Here is a 19159-nt window from a genome sequence, read left to right on the forward strand (position 1 = left end):
ATAATGGCAGTAAAGAAATGCAGAGAACATTTTCTTGTTTTGAACTTTATCGATATATAATTATGCCACTAAAAACCATTAAAAATAAAAAAATAAAATATTGCCATAAAAAGGGGGAAATAGAGTGAATGAATGCACTTTTTGAAAAAAAAGGGGGGATATTGCCAAATGAAGAATTTCACAACGTTCAATGATTTGTACTTGCAATAGCAGAATTGAAGTGACTTAAGTTCTGTTTTTCTGTCTTTACAACCACAATGCTATCATTCTTTAGTTTGAATCTACTGTTTTAACACAGATATATAAAGTACCTTATAGGTTGAAGACATCAGTGTGTCCAAAACAAATGCAATGGATTCCAAACTCTGATTAACTTCTATTCTCTAAATGAATGCATGTAGCTGAGTTCACTGTCGGGAGCCAAGTGTGTTACTGGGAGGTCTCTGAATTAACTTCCATGTAGAAGGCAATGTTTACTAAAGGATAAGTAATAACATTGGACTAAGTTGAAGCTTATATATTACATCAGTAAAACTCAACAGTAAGTGAGCCCACTTTTTAATGCTTGGATCAGCAAAAGTTTCTATCAGGGAGGAATATTTTATCACTAACAGAGTTTAGAATTTTTAGTACATGGTGATAATAAAAAGCCAATTTTATTTGAGTCAGTTTTATTAAAATTTTACCATTCTCTCAAGACGATGCAACCCCTTCTTACTTGCACTTGGGAACAGATAGATTTGATCCACCATGGCTGACAAAGTGTTATATACAGGGAGATTCACAATAAGTGTTTGTGTTCACTTGCACAGATCTTATTTATAGTTTATGCTACCATGAGAGGCATGGCACTCAGACTCATGAGTGACAAGTTGTCTTTCTTGAATATTTTTTTTTCCTTTTTTGACTTCAGCCCACTATTGGCCACTTTGTTGTTCAAACCGAGCATGACTATGTGATAAATGCATTCAGTCATCCGATAAAATTAATATTTGCACACCTTTATGTAAAACAGTACTAAAAGTAAGGCAATTATGCATTTATCTTATTTATAGGGAAAATAATATATTTGTATATAAAAACTTGAACAGGAGTTAAGCAATGAGATTTGAGAGTCAGCATGAAATCAAGTATCCACTGAAAACATTCCACAATAAATGCTATGAGTTTCAAAGAAAAATGCCTTCATTTGGAGTCATAGGAGATGGCTGCATGGGCAGAATGAATGGAACAGAAGACAGAATGAAACTGGCCATCAGTGAAGCCCTGAAGCTGCATGCAAGACTCACTCCAGGTCTTTAGAAAGTGCCAACCACTGGTTTTGTGTGCATTGATTTTCCCTCCTGTATTTCCTCCAGCAACTCAATGACTTGAGCGTTCCCTCGATCAGGGTTCCTCCTGGATATTTAAAATAATGTCCACTTCCATCCCTTTTACATTCCTCCTTCTACTTCACCTCGAAGCTGCTACCTCCAGAGCCTCGCTATTACATGGCACTGCACTGCCTCTAAATCCTTTAGATGGTGGAAGATCACATCCAATTAGCCTCTACAGTTCATCCAGGCTTCACTTAACTTCCTGCCAGCCTGAGTTCCATAGAGGGCCTCTTCAGCCAACTTACTGTCTGTTCTCTCCTTTATCTGACCATCAATTCTGGGTAAGTTTCCCCAGTCCTCATCACAGATCCTTATCTTCTGTATTTTCCTACTCCAGATCCTAAGCAGAACCAATTAGTGGAGAAAAAAGTCACATGTTCAGGTTCACCCAGTGTCAAAGAATCACACTCTAATTTCCACTGGAAAGTCAGTGATTCATTTACTCTTCTCTTGTTGAATTATTTTCATACACCCAAACTCCATCTATTTGCTCTAGCATCCAATCCCAGGCTGCCCTCTCTCAATTATGTATTTCTCCATCTATTTTTACAGAGCCAATGAAGCCCTTTAGAAGATGCTAATCCCTTGCTCCCGTCAATGCTTTTATATCTACTCATGTTTCCCTCATATCCTCAAAAGTCTTCCTCAGTTGCATAGTTAATTGCTTTCCCTGTTTAATAATACTGTCACTGTTATGAAGTTACTTCATTTCTCCCTCCTCCCCAAGACCCTTAAAACACCCCTTCCATTGTTTTTTTACCTTTTACCTACACCGAACATCAGGAAAAATGGTTTACTTGATGTTTTTTCGAACTCTGAGTACTACATCTCTCTGAAATGTCCGGCTCCATCAACTGCCTTCATGGTACAAAACCATTTTTCACCCTCAGTGCCTGCTCCCCGTTTTAAAACTGCAATCTCTCAGGTTACCAATGACTTAGTCCTTAACCTCCTCTGTGACTTCTCTAGAGCACTTGACGCTGCTGCCTGTCTCTTCAATCTTGACCCTTTCCCTTTTGTGGCTTTCTAGGATGGTATATTTTCTTGCATCTTGCTCTTTGTGTGTGTGTGTATGTTTGTGTGTGTGTATGTTTGTGTGTGTGTGTGTGTGTATGTGTGTATGTCTGTTTTGTTTTTATCTTAAACGGTCCCCTTTTCTGATTCATCAGCATTAACTGTCAACACATCCTAAGGTTTAGTGTTGACAAAACCTAACTCTTTATTCTCTTGGGTTTCAACTTCTACTATTAGTTCCACATTTCTCACCTGATTGTTTTCCCAAATCCGTTCCCTTTTTTTTTTTTTCAGTTTTTTTTTTTTTGAAGATACACAATTTCTTGACCATCAGCTCAAACCAAACCTGCTTAAAATCCATCCTGTCACTTTCCTTCCTAAACTTACATTACCTTCTGATGTTTTTAATACTGTCATTAGAAAATTTAATTTCAGCCAGGTGCGATGCCTCACGCCTGTAATTCCAGCACTTTGGGAGGTTGAGGCAGGCAGATCACCTGAGGCCAACATGGTGAAACCCCATCTCTACTAAAAATACAAAAATTAGCAGGGCGTGGTGGCAGGCACCTGTAATCCCAGCTACTTGGGAGGCTGAGGCAGAAGAATCACCTGAACCTGGCAGGCGGAGGTTGTGGTGAGCTGAGACCATGCCACTGCACTCTAACCTGAGCAACAGGAGCAAAACTCTGTCAAAAGAAAAAAAGAAGAAGAAAGAAAGAAAGAAAAAAAGAAAGAAAAAGAAAGGAAAGAAAAAAAGAAGAAAGAAAGACAGAAAGAAAGAAAGAAAAAGAAAGGAAGAAGAAAGAAAGAGAAAGAAAGAAAGAAAAAGAAAATTCAATTTCTCAGTTACACAGATTCTGGACTTTGAAGTTATCTTTGATTCTTCTTCATCCTACATATTCAATGTAATGAATCGGGGCATCTTCCTCACCTTTACCACTAATTAGATATAGGAAACGTTCAGAAATTGCTTACTTTCTTGGAATCTCAGTCATCCTATCTGCAAAACAGGGATCTAACAATTCTGTATTTACTGAGCTCATTGGGGAGTACTGAGAATCGAAGATAACTGTTTGAAAACCCTTTCACGTATAAACCTTTACACAAACAAAGATTGCTAAATTCTATCTTCTTCCTTCACATGGCTCCTGGATTAGCCTCATTCTTGTCCCTCTATAAATATCCCAATTCAGCTCTCAGCAACCACTTCACATATAGAATACTGATAGTCTTCTAACTCTCTTCTGACCGTCCTTTCACTCTTCTTCTGGGTCACTCTACTCCTTCCCCAGAAGCATTTTAAACTCCTACTTCTTTTTTATTTTATGTATATATTTATTTATTTTTTTGATGGAGCCTGTCTCTGTTGCCCAGGCTGTAGTGCAGTGGCGTGATCTCAGCTCACTTCAACCTCCACCTCCTAGGTTCAAGAGATTCTCCTGCCTCAGCCTCCCAAGAAGCTGGGACTACAAGCACGCACAACCACGCTTGGCTAATTATTGTATTTTTAGTAGAGATGGGGTTTCACCATCTTGGCCAGGCTGGTCTCGAACTCCTGACCTCAAGTGATCCACCCACCTTGGCCTACCAAAGTGCTGGGATCACAGGCGTGAGCCACCGTGCCAGTCCTAAACTCCTACTTCTTTATTACATCATTGATTCTCACTGCTTATGGAATGATAGATTCTGTGTTTGTCCTTCAAAGCCTGCCATATCTATTTTCCATCTATACTAAAGCCATTTTCAATATTTGCTCATAGATATTAACACATAGTTAAATAAGTTGATTCATCCTGACCTCTCTTGATTTAATGTTTTTAAAGCCATAATATATCCCCATTCCATCTGAAAAGGTATCTCCCCTTCCTTTTCACTTAGCCAGAACATAGCACCCTTTCAAGACCCTGCACAAACACCATGTCTTTAATGAGATTCCTCCTAATTATCTCTCTCTTTCTTAAGTATTTTATAGCATTTGACTGAATCCTCTATTCAATATTGATCATACCTTTGATGTTCCTTTCATTATTATTGAATTCTTATGTGGCTGTTCGGCCTTTAAAGTTTTTGTGTCCTATGTCTTTAGATGCATACTAAGCTGGAAAATATAATTACACATAGGATGACCATATGATTTATTGTCCAAATTAGGACACTTTTGAGAATAAATGGAGAAACTATTAATAATTACATCAGACAACAGACATAAACTAGAATGGTTCGGGGCAAAGTGGAAAGTATGTGTACCTTAGTTATACCCCTCTGTGAGTGTAAGACACTCTAGCAGACTGTACTGACAGACAGACTCTTTGGTTTTGACTAATCTTCTGTGATACGAGCTGAGAATATTCTAGTCTTCTTCAACATTAGCCTTAATTCATAATATGTTAATAATGCTTTGAGCAGCATCTCTTTATTTTTTGAGCCACATTGCCACAAGTGGTTATTTTCTACCCAAATCATGTAATAATTTGCTATTAGACAGGCAATTTACTCTAAAAAAAAGTACTTTGCAGGGGGTGTGAAAACAAGCCAGTTCACTGCTGCCTAGTGACTGAGTTAAAAGACAAGATAATGCTGCACTGGTCATAAAAATCCTAATAAAAGTCGAATGTGAGTTAGTGCTGCCTCCCTACAGCAGACTGGCCATGTTCCTTAAGAAATTGTTCTTGTCAAGTTACCTGTGTCTGGAGTGCCAATGTGTTTCTAAGTGAAGCTAAAGAAATCTGGCAAGTTAAGGTCTAATCAGCAGTGACCTTCGGAATGGTTAATGGTGAGTTATTTTCTATCCTAAAGTAATTGTGTGCTTTACTCCATATTTAATCACACGATTAAGAAAGAACCCAAGAGAATGATTTATGTCATCAAATCTGAGAGTGGACCCATTCATTTGAATATACAGAGTGATCTTATCAGTCAAACTAGGGCAAAACCACACTTACATATATGACCAGTTTCATCCTATGTTTTTAATTTGTATATGTTGGAGTAAAATTAAAAGTTTTAAAGAAACTTTAAAAGGCAGATAGCAAACTTTTTACCTATTTAAGGTCCTACTTTGAAAAATGAGTATCCAAAATGGTGTATATTTTTAAATCTGAGGAACTTGATTTATTTATTTTGGGCATATACTGTATCGTGTCAAATCAACTCAGAGGTTGAAATAAAAATATAATTATGACCCTGAGAAAATGAACAATAAAGTATTAGTGTAGCAGGAAAATAAAAGCTAATATGTAATTTAGAGGATCAATTGTAGAGGCTTTACAGATGCATTTGTAACTATATTGTCAAACAAAGTTGTAACTGGCTAATAACAGTGTTTAATCATTCCTTACTTAGGGCTCCAGTGATATTCATTACTGTCCTGTACACAGATTCATGTAACCTCCACAAAAGTTTTCCTGAGAGTGCACTGCATTCATCCTGTGATAAAGAAGTGCTGATAACCATGGTAATCATATTATGTGAGTCCGATGATAGCTCTGGAAGTCATCCTGTTTGCAACACTTTAAAAACAGAAATAAAAAAAAAAAGATAAAAAGGCAAGAAGACTGAGATAAAACAATTAGAGCCTATAAAACAACTTTTTTTTTTTGTTTTTGTTTTGTTTTGTTTTGTACAGTCAATGGTATAATACTCAGAGGTTTGATAGTATGGTTTGTGAATTATTTAGATCATTTCGTCTTTTTCCCTTCCTCTTCTCATTTGGATAACTTAACAATAGCTCAAGACGATTGGGTAGGAGTGGGAAATAAAAGAATCCCTCAAATAAATGATTTATTTACATAATTTTTGGTTGAAACTGACTCCTGTTTAAAATAGCACTTTTAACAAAGTTGAAGGCTGCTTGGGAGAGTCAGCACAGTTGGTTTTAACTCCTGGTTGAGTTACACAGAATGGTTCAGGATTGACCAGAATCACAAAGTTAGTACAAGCTGGAATTTATGCAAAATCTGCTGCCTTCTTGGTGCTAGAGTCTTCCCACTGCGTTTTCCTGATTTCTGATTCTGCTTCTGTTAAGCACTAAGCCCTTTGGCAAGTCAATTCTTATCTCACATTCTCCATGTTCTTATACATAAAATAAGAAAGAGGACAGATACTGATTCTCTACTTAGTACGAAGCTACGGCCTTCAGTCAGCCTTAACAACTAAACACTGCATCATAATAATTTTTAAAGGGGCGAATATTTATTTATCAATCACACCACTTTAGTTTTATGCATTTAAATCATACTGTGAATGATTCAACTAAAACATTTCTAATAAGATTTGTAGAAAAATGTCTGAGGGCATCAAATCAATATTGTAATTTAAAGAGTTGTTTATCTTTTCAAGCATACAAATGTTCTTTCGGGAAAACAGAGTTTTATGTCTCCTTAGGTGAGACGTATAATGCAAAACGTTATAAATGACTGCATTTGATGTTTCCTTAAGTTCTCTGCTAACTCCTAACTTTCTGTCATTTCATGATGCTGTTTATTGAAGTTACACTTGGATTATTTTAAATGATGCATTTATTCAGCAAATATTTACTAAGCATTGTGCTTGCCCTCGGGGATAAAAGCGATGAAATGAGACAGATAATGTTGTTTTCTGGAGCGCCTATATTGTTATTACAATTCACCAAGAATAAAATGATATCTCAATGAGGAAAGTCTCTCGATTTAGTTTTAAAGCCAGTTCTTAGAAGAGAACTGATCAGTCAATTCTACCTATTAACCAGTGTTCTGCCTACTCTAACAATGAAAAAGAATTCTAAATCTCCTAATCTCTGGTTATTTACTTTTCTCACTGAAACACCATGACTTGTTTCATTTACAAAATAGACGTATACTACATTTTCAATTATCCTAAATATATTCTGCTGAATAGCTCTTACTGATTGGGAGTAAAAATTTAAGACCAAAAATACAATTATTTAGATTTTAAAAATGTATTTTATTTTGTTTTCCCTTTTTGGGTACTGCTGTAATTTTCAATAAACAACAATTGTTCTTGTATCACTTTCTGTCATTATTTTTTTTTCCCCCAACAATTTCATTAGTTTACATTTGGGTTAGTCACTATAAATATATTTATAATCTTAATTTGCTTTTGATTTTACTTTGCTGAAAATTTTCAATGGCTTTTAATCCACCTGATTCTCTTTTTATAAACCACTCTTTCTAAACAAAGAAATATTCAAATATAATTATGTTGTTTGCTAAAACACACCCAGTCCATTGATTTTCCCTGACTTCTCATTACTCTAATAAATGTCTTACGTGACCTTATATGCACTGGATGGTGACTATTTTCTATGTTAATAATCCCTTTAAGGGAGGCAAGTTCTTTCCATGTGTGAATCCCGGTTCTTCCATCTTGACTTTTCCATTCTCCGGGGACTGTATATCCAGTTGTTGGGTCAGGAGAGAAGGTGTGGCAAAGGCACACGTAATTGTTAAAAGCTTTGGCTTAAATGTGACTTTCTGGAGTGACAAATAGTCACCTGTCCATCTTTGGGTGCAAGAGAGTTTGAAAAAGATCTTTAATTGTGCAACTACTTACCAGTCACAACCCTCTACTCTAGAATCGGGAACATGAATTATAGTAAGTACTTAGCCTGCTCTGCTACAAATATCTATCTCTTTTTAATGACTTACATGAGGCTCAGAGACTATAATTATGAAGCATCTAGTACTTTATATGCCAATATATACAATACTAAATGATATGTAGTATTATCACTGGAAACCTTATTATTTTAATGTTCAATAAATGAGCGCTTAGGATGTGCATGTATGTATATGTGTAAATTACCAGTCGCTGTTTAATAAATATAGATGGAGTAACATATAAAAAAAAAAACTGTAAGCATGTTCCAAACATTTCCAAAACGTTTGTTGCCAAATGAAGCCAGCTGAAATATGAGATGTGTGTTACAGCAAGAGGTACTTTCAAATGCACAAAGGATAGTCATAAGGCAAAAACGCATGCATACATTCTGAGTTCTGGCAGAAGGCTGCACCGCTTCCACCAGTGCTTGTAGGATGTCTTTCTGGTCGTTTTGTTTATCTGAAGCTCATCTCGGAAAGAGTTTTCAGGAAGAACTCATGGAAAGAATATTGGCAGAGTTCTTGCACATGGATAATAATTTATTTATGCTCAATAATTATTGAGCACATAAATAAATTATTTATTAAATAAATTATTTAATAAATAAATTATTAAATAAATTATTTATGCGCTCAATGGTCAGTTTTACTGGATATGACTTCTTGGCTGACATTTTCCATCCTTTCACACGGTTACTCCATTTTCTTTTCTAGCACAAAATGTTGCTGTTAAAAACTTGATGATTATCTAATTCAGATATGCTTATAATTCAAGTGTTTTCTTTAAGTGCACAAAACTTTTTTCTTTCTTTCTTTCTTTTTTTAAATATTATCCAGTGACTTTACTAGAATAAGTCTTGATGTTCATTGTTTTGGGTAAATATTCTCAGGTACATAGCATGCTCTTTCAATATTTAATTTTTTTATTTCAAGAACTAAAAATTTTTTAGTTTGTGGCTTATTTTTCTTTTGCTTTGGTTTTTTTCTTTCCTATTATCCAGATGGTGAACCTTCTTTGACAAACTTATTTTTCATTACCTCTCAGATTTTTTTTTATCTGATTTAATTCTTTTCAATTAAAAATCTACTTTTAAACCTTTTACTTCTTGTAATCCATTAAGAACTGTGTTTATTTGCTCTTCTATTATTCTAGTTTTTTATTTTCAAAATTATGCTGTTTTCTGTATTTCTAATTCTCACATCTATTTCATTTTTTAGGTGTTCTAATGCTAATTTGGGTTGTTCTTTCATGTTTTAAATCACTTTCTTTATGCTTTTCAGCTAGTTTTAAACTAGGTCCTTAGAGTTCTTATTAGATTTTTAAAAATTTTTTATTTTATGTTTGGGGGTACATGTGAAAGTTTGTTACATAGATAAATACATATAATGGGGATTCATTGTACTTATTATTACATCCACCAGGCATTAAGCCCAGTACCTGATAGTTATCTTTTCTGCTCCTCTCCCTCCTTCCACCCTTCCCCTTCAAGCAGACCCCAGTGGCTATTGTTTCCTTCTCTGTGTTCATAAGTTCTTAAAATTTAGCTCCCACTTATAAGTGAGGACATGCAGTATTTGGTTTTCTGTTTCTGCATTAGTTTGCTGAGGATGATAGCCTCCAGCTTCATTCATGTTCCCACGAAAGACATGATTTTGTTCTTTTTTATGGCTGCATAATATTCCATGGTATATATATACCATATTTGCTTTATCCAGTGTGTCACTGATGGGCATTTAGATTGATTCCATGTCTTTGCTATTGTGAACAGTGCTGCAGTGAACATTTGAGTGCATGTGTCTTTATGATAGAATGCTTTATATTCCTCTGGGTATATACCCAGTAATGGGATTGCTGGGTCATAGGGTAGTTCTGCTTTTAGCTCTTTGAGGGATTTTCACAATGGTTGAACTAACTTACACTCCCACAAACAGTGCTAAAAGGGTTCTCTCTACTCTACTAGCTCACCAGCATCTGTTATTTTTGACTTTTTAATCATAGCCATTCTGACTGGTGTAAGATGGTAGCTATCTCATTGTTGTTTTGATTTGCATTTCTTTAATGATCAGTGATATGTGGCTTTTTTTTCATATGCTTTTTGACTGCATGCATGTCTTCTTTTGAGAAGTGTCTGTTCATCTCCTTTGCCCACTTTTTAATGGGGTTGTTTTTCTCTTGTAAATTTGTTTAAGTTCCTTATAGATGCTTGTTATTAGATCTTTGTCAGATGCCTAGTTTGTAAATTTTTTCTTCCCTTCTGTAGGTTGACTGTTTACTCTGTTGACAGTTTCTTTTGCTCTGCAGAAACTCTTAAGTTAAATTAGATCCCACTTGTCAATTTTCACTTTTGTTACAATTGCTTTTGGTGTCTTTGTCGTAAAACCTTTTCCCGTTTCTATGTCAGGATGGTATTTCCTAGGTTGTCTTCAGGTGTTTCTATAGTTTTTTGGTTTTTATTTAAGTCTTTACTACATCTTGAGTTGATTTTTGTGTATGGTGTAAGGAAAGGGTCCAGCTTCAATCTGGTGCATATGGCTAGCCTGTTCTCCCAGCACCATTTATTGAATAGGGAGTCTTTTCCCCATTGCTTATTTTTATCAGTTTTGTCAAAGAAATGATGGTCATACATGTGTGGCCTTATTTCTGAGCTCTTTATTCTGTTCCATTGGTCTGTGTGCCTATTTTTGTACCAGTACCATACTGTTTTGGTCATTGTAGCCTTGTAGTATAGTTTGAAGTTGGGTAATGTGATTCCTCCAGCTTTGTTCTTTTTGCTCACGGTTGCTTGTTGGAGGTGTGGATAAGGTACTTAGACTCTTTGCTCCTTCATTAGTCCAGGGGTGGCAATGGCAGTTCCACTGCAGAGGCAGTAGCAGAGAGGCCTTCAGCTGTCCCTGGAGGCTCTGTCCAGGGAGTTGCTGAATTGGTACTGGCTCAATAGGTCTGGCAAGAGGTGGCTGGAGGCCCAGGCCTGCAGGACCTGCCTGGTGAGGAGACATGGGAATGGGTCCCACCTAACAGTCTGGCCACTTTTCTCTAAGGTTGCTGTGGTATGCTTGGGGCCCATGCCAGTCCCTAGTCACCTCAGATTTTTCAGAACCTGTAGGTGTCACCAGTGAAAGCTATGAAACAGTAAAGACAGCAGCAAAGAGGCCTGGTTGGGAGGCCCCACCCAGTGTGGAGGTAAGGGATTGGGTACCTCTTAGTATTTCTTGAGTCCCTTCCCTTCCCCAGATTTTACAGGAATCCACAAGGTGTCTAGCAGGACTGGAAACAGGAAAACCACAAAGTAAGCCAATAAGCATTGCCTGGAAAACACAGCCGGCCCATGTGAGAAGAGCAGCAGAAAGTGAGAGGGGCAAGTTCCCACTCCAGTTGCAGGTGAGTGCAGGGGACCTGTGTAAGAATTTCTGAAGGGGCGGGAGCAGTATAGCACAAGGAATTCTCAAAACTGACCTGCCAAGGCCACCTTCCACGACAGTGGCCCACACTAGGAGAAAATCCTGGGAGTAAAATGAATAATGAGTAGGATAGGGACAACAGAGATTTATTAGATAAAATAATAAAAAGAAGGAAGAAGATTCCTGTACCAGCCTGGCTAACATGGTAAAACCTCGTCTCTACTAAAAATACAAAAATTAGCCAGGTATGGTGATGGGCGCCTGTAATCCCAGCTACTTGGGAGGCTGAGGCAAGAGTATTGCTTGAACCTAGGAGGCTGAGGTTGCAGTGAGCCAAAATTGCGCCACTGCACTCCAGCTTCGGCAATAGAGCGAGACTGTGTCTTAAAAAAAACAAACCAAAACAAACAAACAAAAAAATTGAATAGAAAAATGGCTTTTCATCTATTTAAAGTTTATCTCACCTACAGTAATTTTAAGTATTATGTTACTTAGAATACGAATGTAGTAATTAGCTGAAAGTAGAAAGTACAGACATAGAATAATTCTGACCCTATATTCACTTACTACGTGATATAAGACAGGATGTATGAATTTTGCATTAAAATTTACTTTGTTTCTATTAAGAAAGCTTTTATACAAGGATTACCACAAGATCATATAGTAAAATAACCTTAATCCATTTTCAAACTAAAAATACCATTGATTGTTCACTTCTAATAAAATTACAAAAAGTATGATTACTACCATCATTTATAATACATTCTTTACATTCATACTCCCTAGATTGCTAATGTTTTGGTCTCTGAAAATTTTATATTTTAATTTTCTTACAATCACAAATAACTCTAGTATTAGTTATAAACCAGAGCATGCCGTAATAATAAACTAATTTAGTTTAGTTGTTTTGTATGTTTGTTAGAAAAGAATACGCTAAATAGAATTGGTGGAAAAGATAATCTTGTAATTGAATAAATTAATTTTTACTGTGAAGCACCAATTATTGCTAAAATTAAAGTTTCTATTATTTGTTTTCACAATAGAAAGGCTTAAGTATTTATTTTAACACTGAACAATTAGCAATGTCACAAGGAAGAAATTACTCAATAGTTGGTACTGTCAGTAGAGTAGTCTCTTCAAGAGGTAACAGAAGAAAAGAATCGGAATACTTAAAACATATATCATGTCCTTAAAATGTCATAATTCAAGCTTACAAATGCCCAAGTGAATTGTAGCTTTGCAGATTTTCATTTATTTATTTGATTTTTTCATCTATTAAGAATCTTTCTGTGGTATCTATCTATCTACCTATCTATCTATCTATTCATCCATCCATCCATCCATCCCTCCATCTATCCATCCATCCACCCATCTATGGGTTTTCACTGTCTTATGTAGCATTGAAATAATTAGGGAATTAATTAGTAAAAAGAAATTACCACAGATTAGTATGAGATATTTTATTCAGTATTTTCAATAATTCTCCCCAATGAAGGGAAGAAATTATTTCATTAAATTAGAAACACTATTATAGTTTTAGGAATTTAAATGAAAATGTGTTACTCAGAAGAGTAAATTAAGGCTGACATCTATAAAAGAAATCTTATCTTGATGATTACATATACAAGGCAATCATGATGCACTTGAACTGATGTCTTAAAAACATTCAGTGATGTTCATGAATAAAAATTCTAGCATCTTAGAATAGAAATTGAGAAAAGAAAACCACTGACATACATAGAGTGTCTCTTTTTTTCAAGTGACCCAATTTCACCTACTTTTCTCTGCATTTCACTGTATTTCTGGAAAGCTGTCATCTACTAATATAGCTTCTTTAATGGGAGTTATATCAAACCATGTCAGATGTGTTTTGCCTTATCTTTCTTTCCTTGCAGCAGTTCATGAAAAATGAACACCATCTTTTGCTTCATCTAAGAAACACAAATAAAAAGTATTTTATTTCAATGAATCATTTTTTCCCCTTGAGTTTTCTTTAAAACTGAAGTTAAGACTAAGAAATACCTTAAGAGCAAAACTCAATTATTAAAAATATGTGACTTCAAGACAAAAAAAGATTTGTGGTTCTATGAAGCGATTTCTCATGAACTACATAGGTTTGTCCACAGATCACGTCTTCCTAACTCCCCAAGTACGATCCATCCAGCAGCTGCAAAGCAAGATGCCAAACTCTTAGCAAACGCTTTTTTTCTCCCCAGCAGCCTTTGAATTCTTGCCTGGCTCCTTCTTCTGGCTTGTTTCCTGGTGGTACTATTAGTTGCCAGGAAAAGTTGAGGGCCACAGCTGCCTGTGTTTCTTTAATCTTATTCTCCACGGGTTCTTGTGATCCAGAAATATTTCTTGGGATGGGGAATCCCCTTGAGTGGCAAAAAACTTAACAGACTATTGCTATGATTCTGTGTAGCTGCTCAGGCTAGAGGGCCAGGGTGAGGCATTCTGGTTTGATGTCTTGACTCTGTAACCAGGTGCCATAGGATCCAAACAAATTGTTTCACCATCCTGAGTATTTCTACCTTGGACTTGACTCCAACAAAGGGGTAGAAAGGATACTGCCCACTCAGGTTCCAGGAACAGAGGTCTTATCTCTGCTGGTTTGAACTTACTTGGATTTTATATCTACAACCATACAGCTGGGGTTTTATAGCTACAAGAGTGATATGAATCACCTTTTGAAATGTTAATATTAGTTGAAGATTGTGTAGAATCATTTTTTATATCAGACATGTGTCTGTATTAAAGAGAATAATGCAAAACTCATTAAATTTTTAAGATAACACATGAGTCCTCAAGGAAATTTACTTGTGGTAGATACTTGGAGAATTCATCTACTTATTTTGGAAAAGTGACAGAATCCCTAGGTTGCACACAGGCTGAAGTTTCTTTTTGCTTTGGTATCCTGATTCTGCTGATAGAAAATAAAAAGTACTCCCAGTAAAAGCAGATATTTTGGTGCCCTGGAAATAATAAGAATTTAAAAAGTGTGGTATGAACAATGACTGGTATTTAGACATTTATGTCCAGATTTTATTATGGAAATAACTAATAACTTCTAATTCAGGCACACTTTAAGAATGGTGAGAGTGTTTCCCCATCAGGAAAACAAATTATTATTATTATTATTATTATTATTATTATTTTGAGACAGAGTTTCATTCTGTTGCTCAGGCTGGAGTGCAGTGGCGTGATCTTGGCTCACTGCAACCTCCTTCTCCCAGGTCCCAGTGATTTTCCTGCCTCAGTCTCCTGAGTAGCAGGGATTACAGGCACACACTACCATGCCTACTTAATTTTTATATTTTTAGTAGAGGCGGGGTTTCATCATGTTGGCCAGGCTGGTCTCAAACTCCTGACTTAAAATGACCCGCCCGTCTCAGTCTCCCAAAGTGCTGGGATTACAGGTGTGAGCCACCGCAACTGGCCTAGGAAAATAAACTGCTTTGGAGAGCAGTCTTTTTTTATTCATTTTCTCTCTCTCTCTCTATATATATATATAAAATCTATATCTAGAGCTCCATAAAAAGTTCTATGATAAAATAAAGATAATGATGATAAGAATAAGAACGCCACTTATTATCAAGTTGAACCCTCCACCTCCTGAGCTCAAGCGATCAAAAGGTAACATTGCTCAAGCAATTAAAAAAGGTAACATTTTATCAAATATTTTATGGTGACTGCCTCGTCTGTAAAACTAATCATTCAATGTGAAATCCACACCTAACTTAAAATGTGTTTATCAGCTGTCTCCACCCACTGGAATGTAAGCTCCATGAAGGCAAGGATGATCTTGTTCATTTTGTTTACCAATGTACCTTGGGGACTTGGTGCATAATAGAAGCTCAACAAATATTAAATACATGAATGAATGACTGGTGAACTTATCAGTTGGCTTTGGCAGCCTTCTGCCTCCTTATAAGCTTCTCCTTTCCTTCTTGCTAAAAACCAGTTGATTTCCTACTTTAAAAAACTATGGAACCAACTTTTCTTTCTAATTCTTTCTCTCTGCAAGGTTTTCTCTACAAACCAGCATCATCCGATAGAAATATAGTATGAGCTACGTATATAATTTTAAAAGTGTCTAGTGTCCATTTTAGAAGTAAATATGAATAAAATTAATTGTAATAAAATTTATTTAATACAGTATATCCAAGATACTATCATTTCAACATGTAATTATATAAAAATTATTGATGAGATGTTGACATTATTTTTTGTACTCAGATTTGAAAATCCAGTGTGTGTTTTACACATACCTTGTTCTAGACAAGTCACAGTTTAAGAGCTCAAAGTCCATATAGGTAGCAGCCACATATTGACAGCACAGTTCTGTACCCTGTATTTCTCCAGTCCTCAGGGTAGGAATTATAACTACTATTTACAGGCAAACTCCATTGCCATTGCACGATCTCAGTCCCCTCCTGAAATACAAGGGCCATTGTTCCTACAACTTTTGCTTCTTCCTATTTCATTTTAAATTACTCATTTGAACTGACTCCTTTCTCTCTGAGGACATTTCAAAGCTTTGCAGCATAAGTGGCAGGATTAGGCACTCTTAGTTTTTACTTTTCTATTTAGAAAAAAAAAAAATCCTCCAATATTTTATTCATAGAATCTATCTTCCAAAGCTGTAATCATTTTTATCATTAGGTTCTTATCAATTTCTCTTTATTTTTATGTGTACAGAACAATCAAAACTGCACATGAGTGTCCAAATACTAGCAATTATTTATGTATACTAAGAAAAATTAAGGACAATGTTCAACATTAATACTTTCAGCAAGATGGCTAGTCTAAATTATTTGTTATAGTCCAAACAGAATCCTTTCATAGGAATGTTGATTTTGTGTGATTATCACTTTGTAATATTATTTTCTTGACCTTCAGTTAGATTACATCTTAAGTATTTTATTTAAAAATCTTGAACAGTGATGTGTGTAGAATATCATTCAAGAGTGTAAACATTTATCTCTGTGACCCATATTCATGAAACAATAAAATATACTACAAGTCACAACATTTATGCTTAGCAATGTTCGACAATTATTAAATTTAATGTAAAACCTAGACACATTGACTCTTCCAAAAAGATACTAGTTCCATCAAGATCTTTTAAAAATTAAGGAATTCATGCTTATTTAAATATGTGTTCTCTGCCATTTTTTTTCAAGATAATAAACTTCATTTTCAAAAAAAAAAAATACTTAAAGCGTGTGTAGACATTCCTGTATATAATGTGATAGATTTTGGCCAAAATCAGATACCCTTTAGAAAATTAATGTGAAAAGCTAGACACATAAACATGAAATGCAAGCCAGTCAGTCAAAGAAACTACCAAGTCTAAGATCTGAGAATGATGGAGTAATATACAAGATAAGTTAATAAAAAATAGGCTATTCGGCTTGACTGAATAGAAATGGAACATTTTAGAAGAATGGAACTCTGGTACCTAATCTTGTATAAGAAGACACGGGATATTAATAGTTAATTCACTTGTTTATGGGGTGATGATTTGCTTAATTATCTCATTTCCTTTCTACAATAAGAAATCTAAAAGCTAAAGCCCATGTAAGTATTTTATATAAGGAAGGCTGTTTGGGTCCACAAAATGTATAATAACTGGTGTATCTTTTCTGCAAGAACAAAATACACAGCTAACAGCCACTGACATTATCATCACTAAAAATAGACAATAATAGCAACAGCTACATGAATTGTTGTCATGCTTTTGGCAATATTTACTACATTCTTTTATACCATTCATTTCCTTCCTTTGATTCTACTTTTGGAAATCCGTTCCAAGGACATAATGTATGTCCTTGTATATATATCAGCCGACATTTCTACATACAGCATATGAAGAAAAACCCTTTACACATAGGGAGGCAGCACAGCCTGGTGGTTATGGGCATAGTCTCTAGAGTTGGAGAGCCTGGGCTTAAATCCTGACTCCACTAATGACCAAATGCGTGATGGTGAGAACTTACTTAAGGCCCATGCTTCAGCTTCCTCATCTATGAGATGAAGATAACCTTTGTATCACACAGGGTCTTCATGAGGATTAAATGAGGTAATAAGTGTCAATCACTTTATTAGTGTATTTGATAAGTGTTGGCTGTTACTATTAATATGTTTATAATGGGGATGATTAAAAATAAGAAAAAGTAGGAAGAGCCGCATTGCTCTGCGATAAGACACTGGGTGCATGAGCTCTGATATATACACTCAAAGGCAGAGTCATGAATTTTTTTTTTTTTTTAAAAAACAGGGTCAGGGTCTCACTCGTTCACCCAGGCTGGAGTGCAGTGGTGCGATCTTGGCTCACTGCAACCTCCGCCTCTCAAGTTCAAGTGATTCTTCTGCCTCAGCCTCCCGAGTAGCTGGGGCTACAGGCGCGTGCCACCATGCCTGGCTAATTTTTGTATTTTTAGTAGAGATGGGGTTTCACCATGTTGGCCAAACTGGTCTCAAACTCTGGACCTCAAGTGGTCTGCCTGCCTCGGCCTCCGAAAATGCTGGGGTTACAGGCATGAGCCACTGCTCCCAGCCTAGAGTCATTCAATTTCATCACATTATATACAGTGTTTAGCACAGGAACTAACTCATACAAGTGTTTAGTGAAGTCTGGATTTCACTGTGAAATATTCAAGATATCCATTGGGTTACATTTTAATAACTGAAACTGGGACATATCTTATAGTCAAGGGTGTGTTACAGTTTAATTGGAAGTGTGCGATGCATCTCACATTTGACACACTCTGTGCTCAACAGAATAATGGCCTCCCAAACATGTCCACGTCCTAATCTCCAAAAGGTGTCAATGTTACCTTACAAGGAACTTTGCAGATGTGATTCAGTTAAGGACCTAGAGATGCAGAGATTATTCTAGATTACCCAGGTGAGCCCAATGTAGTCACAAGGGGGCCTTACAACAAGGAGGCTGGAGGGCCAACGTTCGTGGTAGGAGATGTGACGGTGGGAACAGAAGTTGGAATGATATGAGAAGAAACCATGAGCCAAGGAATACATGCAGCATGTAGAAGCTGAAAATGGCAAGGAAACGATTAAGCCCTGAAACCTCCAGAAGGAACCAGCCCTGTCAATATCCTGATTTTAGCACTTCTGACCTCCAGAGCTGTAAGACAAGTGTGTGTTATTTTAAGTAACTAGGTTTGTGGCAATTTGTGGCAACAGCAGTAGAAAACTAACACACAGTCTTCATCTGAATGAAACAGGTCCTTTTTGACTTGTAGGCACATGTTAGGCTCTCAGTGTATTCCGAGTTACCACTTGACTGCATAAGAGGCAGTCAGTATAAAACTATTGAACAAATGTTGAATAGAACAGAATACAAACATTAAAATTATGTTTACAAAGCCATCATAATAAAACAGAAAAATGTTATTTAAAAAAGAATACCTATGTGTATTACAGTGAAATCACCACTGTATTAAATGGGCAAACATCAAATTATGTACATACAAATTCCAGAAGAAAATAAATGAAACTATTAATAGTCATCAATTCTGCATGCTGGAACCTATAAATGACTTTCTTTTTTCTTCCTTTTACATTTCTGCATTATCTCAATTTTCTATAAAGAATGGTATCATTTTCATAAAAGAAGAAAGCACATCAATTTCATTTCAAAAGTAGATAGGAATATAGTATGGAACATCAAAGGCAATGAAAAAAATGTTGTTATATTCAGTTCCCTCATTTATGCAACAACAATTCTAATGTGACTAATAATTTAAAATC

General features: G+C 35.9%; 1 protein-coding gene across 2 annotated transcripts in view; it reads right to left on the reverse strand.

Annotated features, from left to right (window-relative positions):
• The window catches only part of PLXDC2 (plexin domain containing 2), a 468543-nt gene that overhangs the window by 9741 nt on the left and 439643 nt on the right, over positions 1-19159 (reverse strand). The window lies entirely within an intron of this gene.

This window comes from Mandrillus leucophaeus, unplaced genomic scaffold, assembly GCF_000951045.1.
Source record: "Mandrillus leucophaeus isolate KB7577 unplaced genomic scaffold, Mleu.le_1.0 Scaffold545, whole genome shotgun sequence".
Classification (NCBI taxonomy): Eukaryota; Metazoa; Chordata; class Mammalia; order Primates; family Cercopithecidae; genus Mandrillus; species Mandrillus leucophaeus.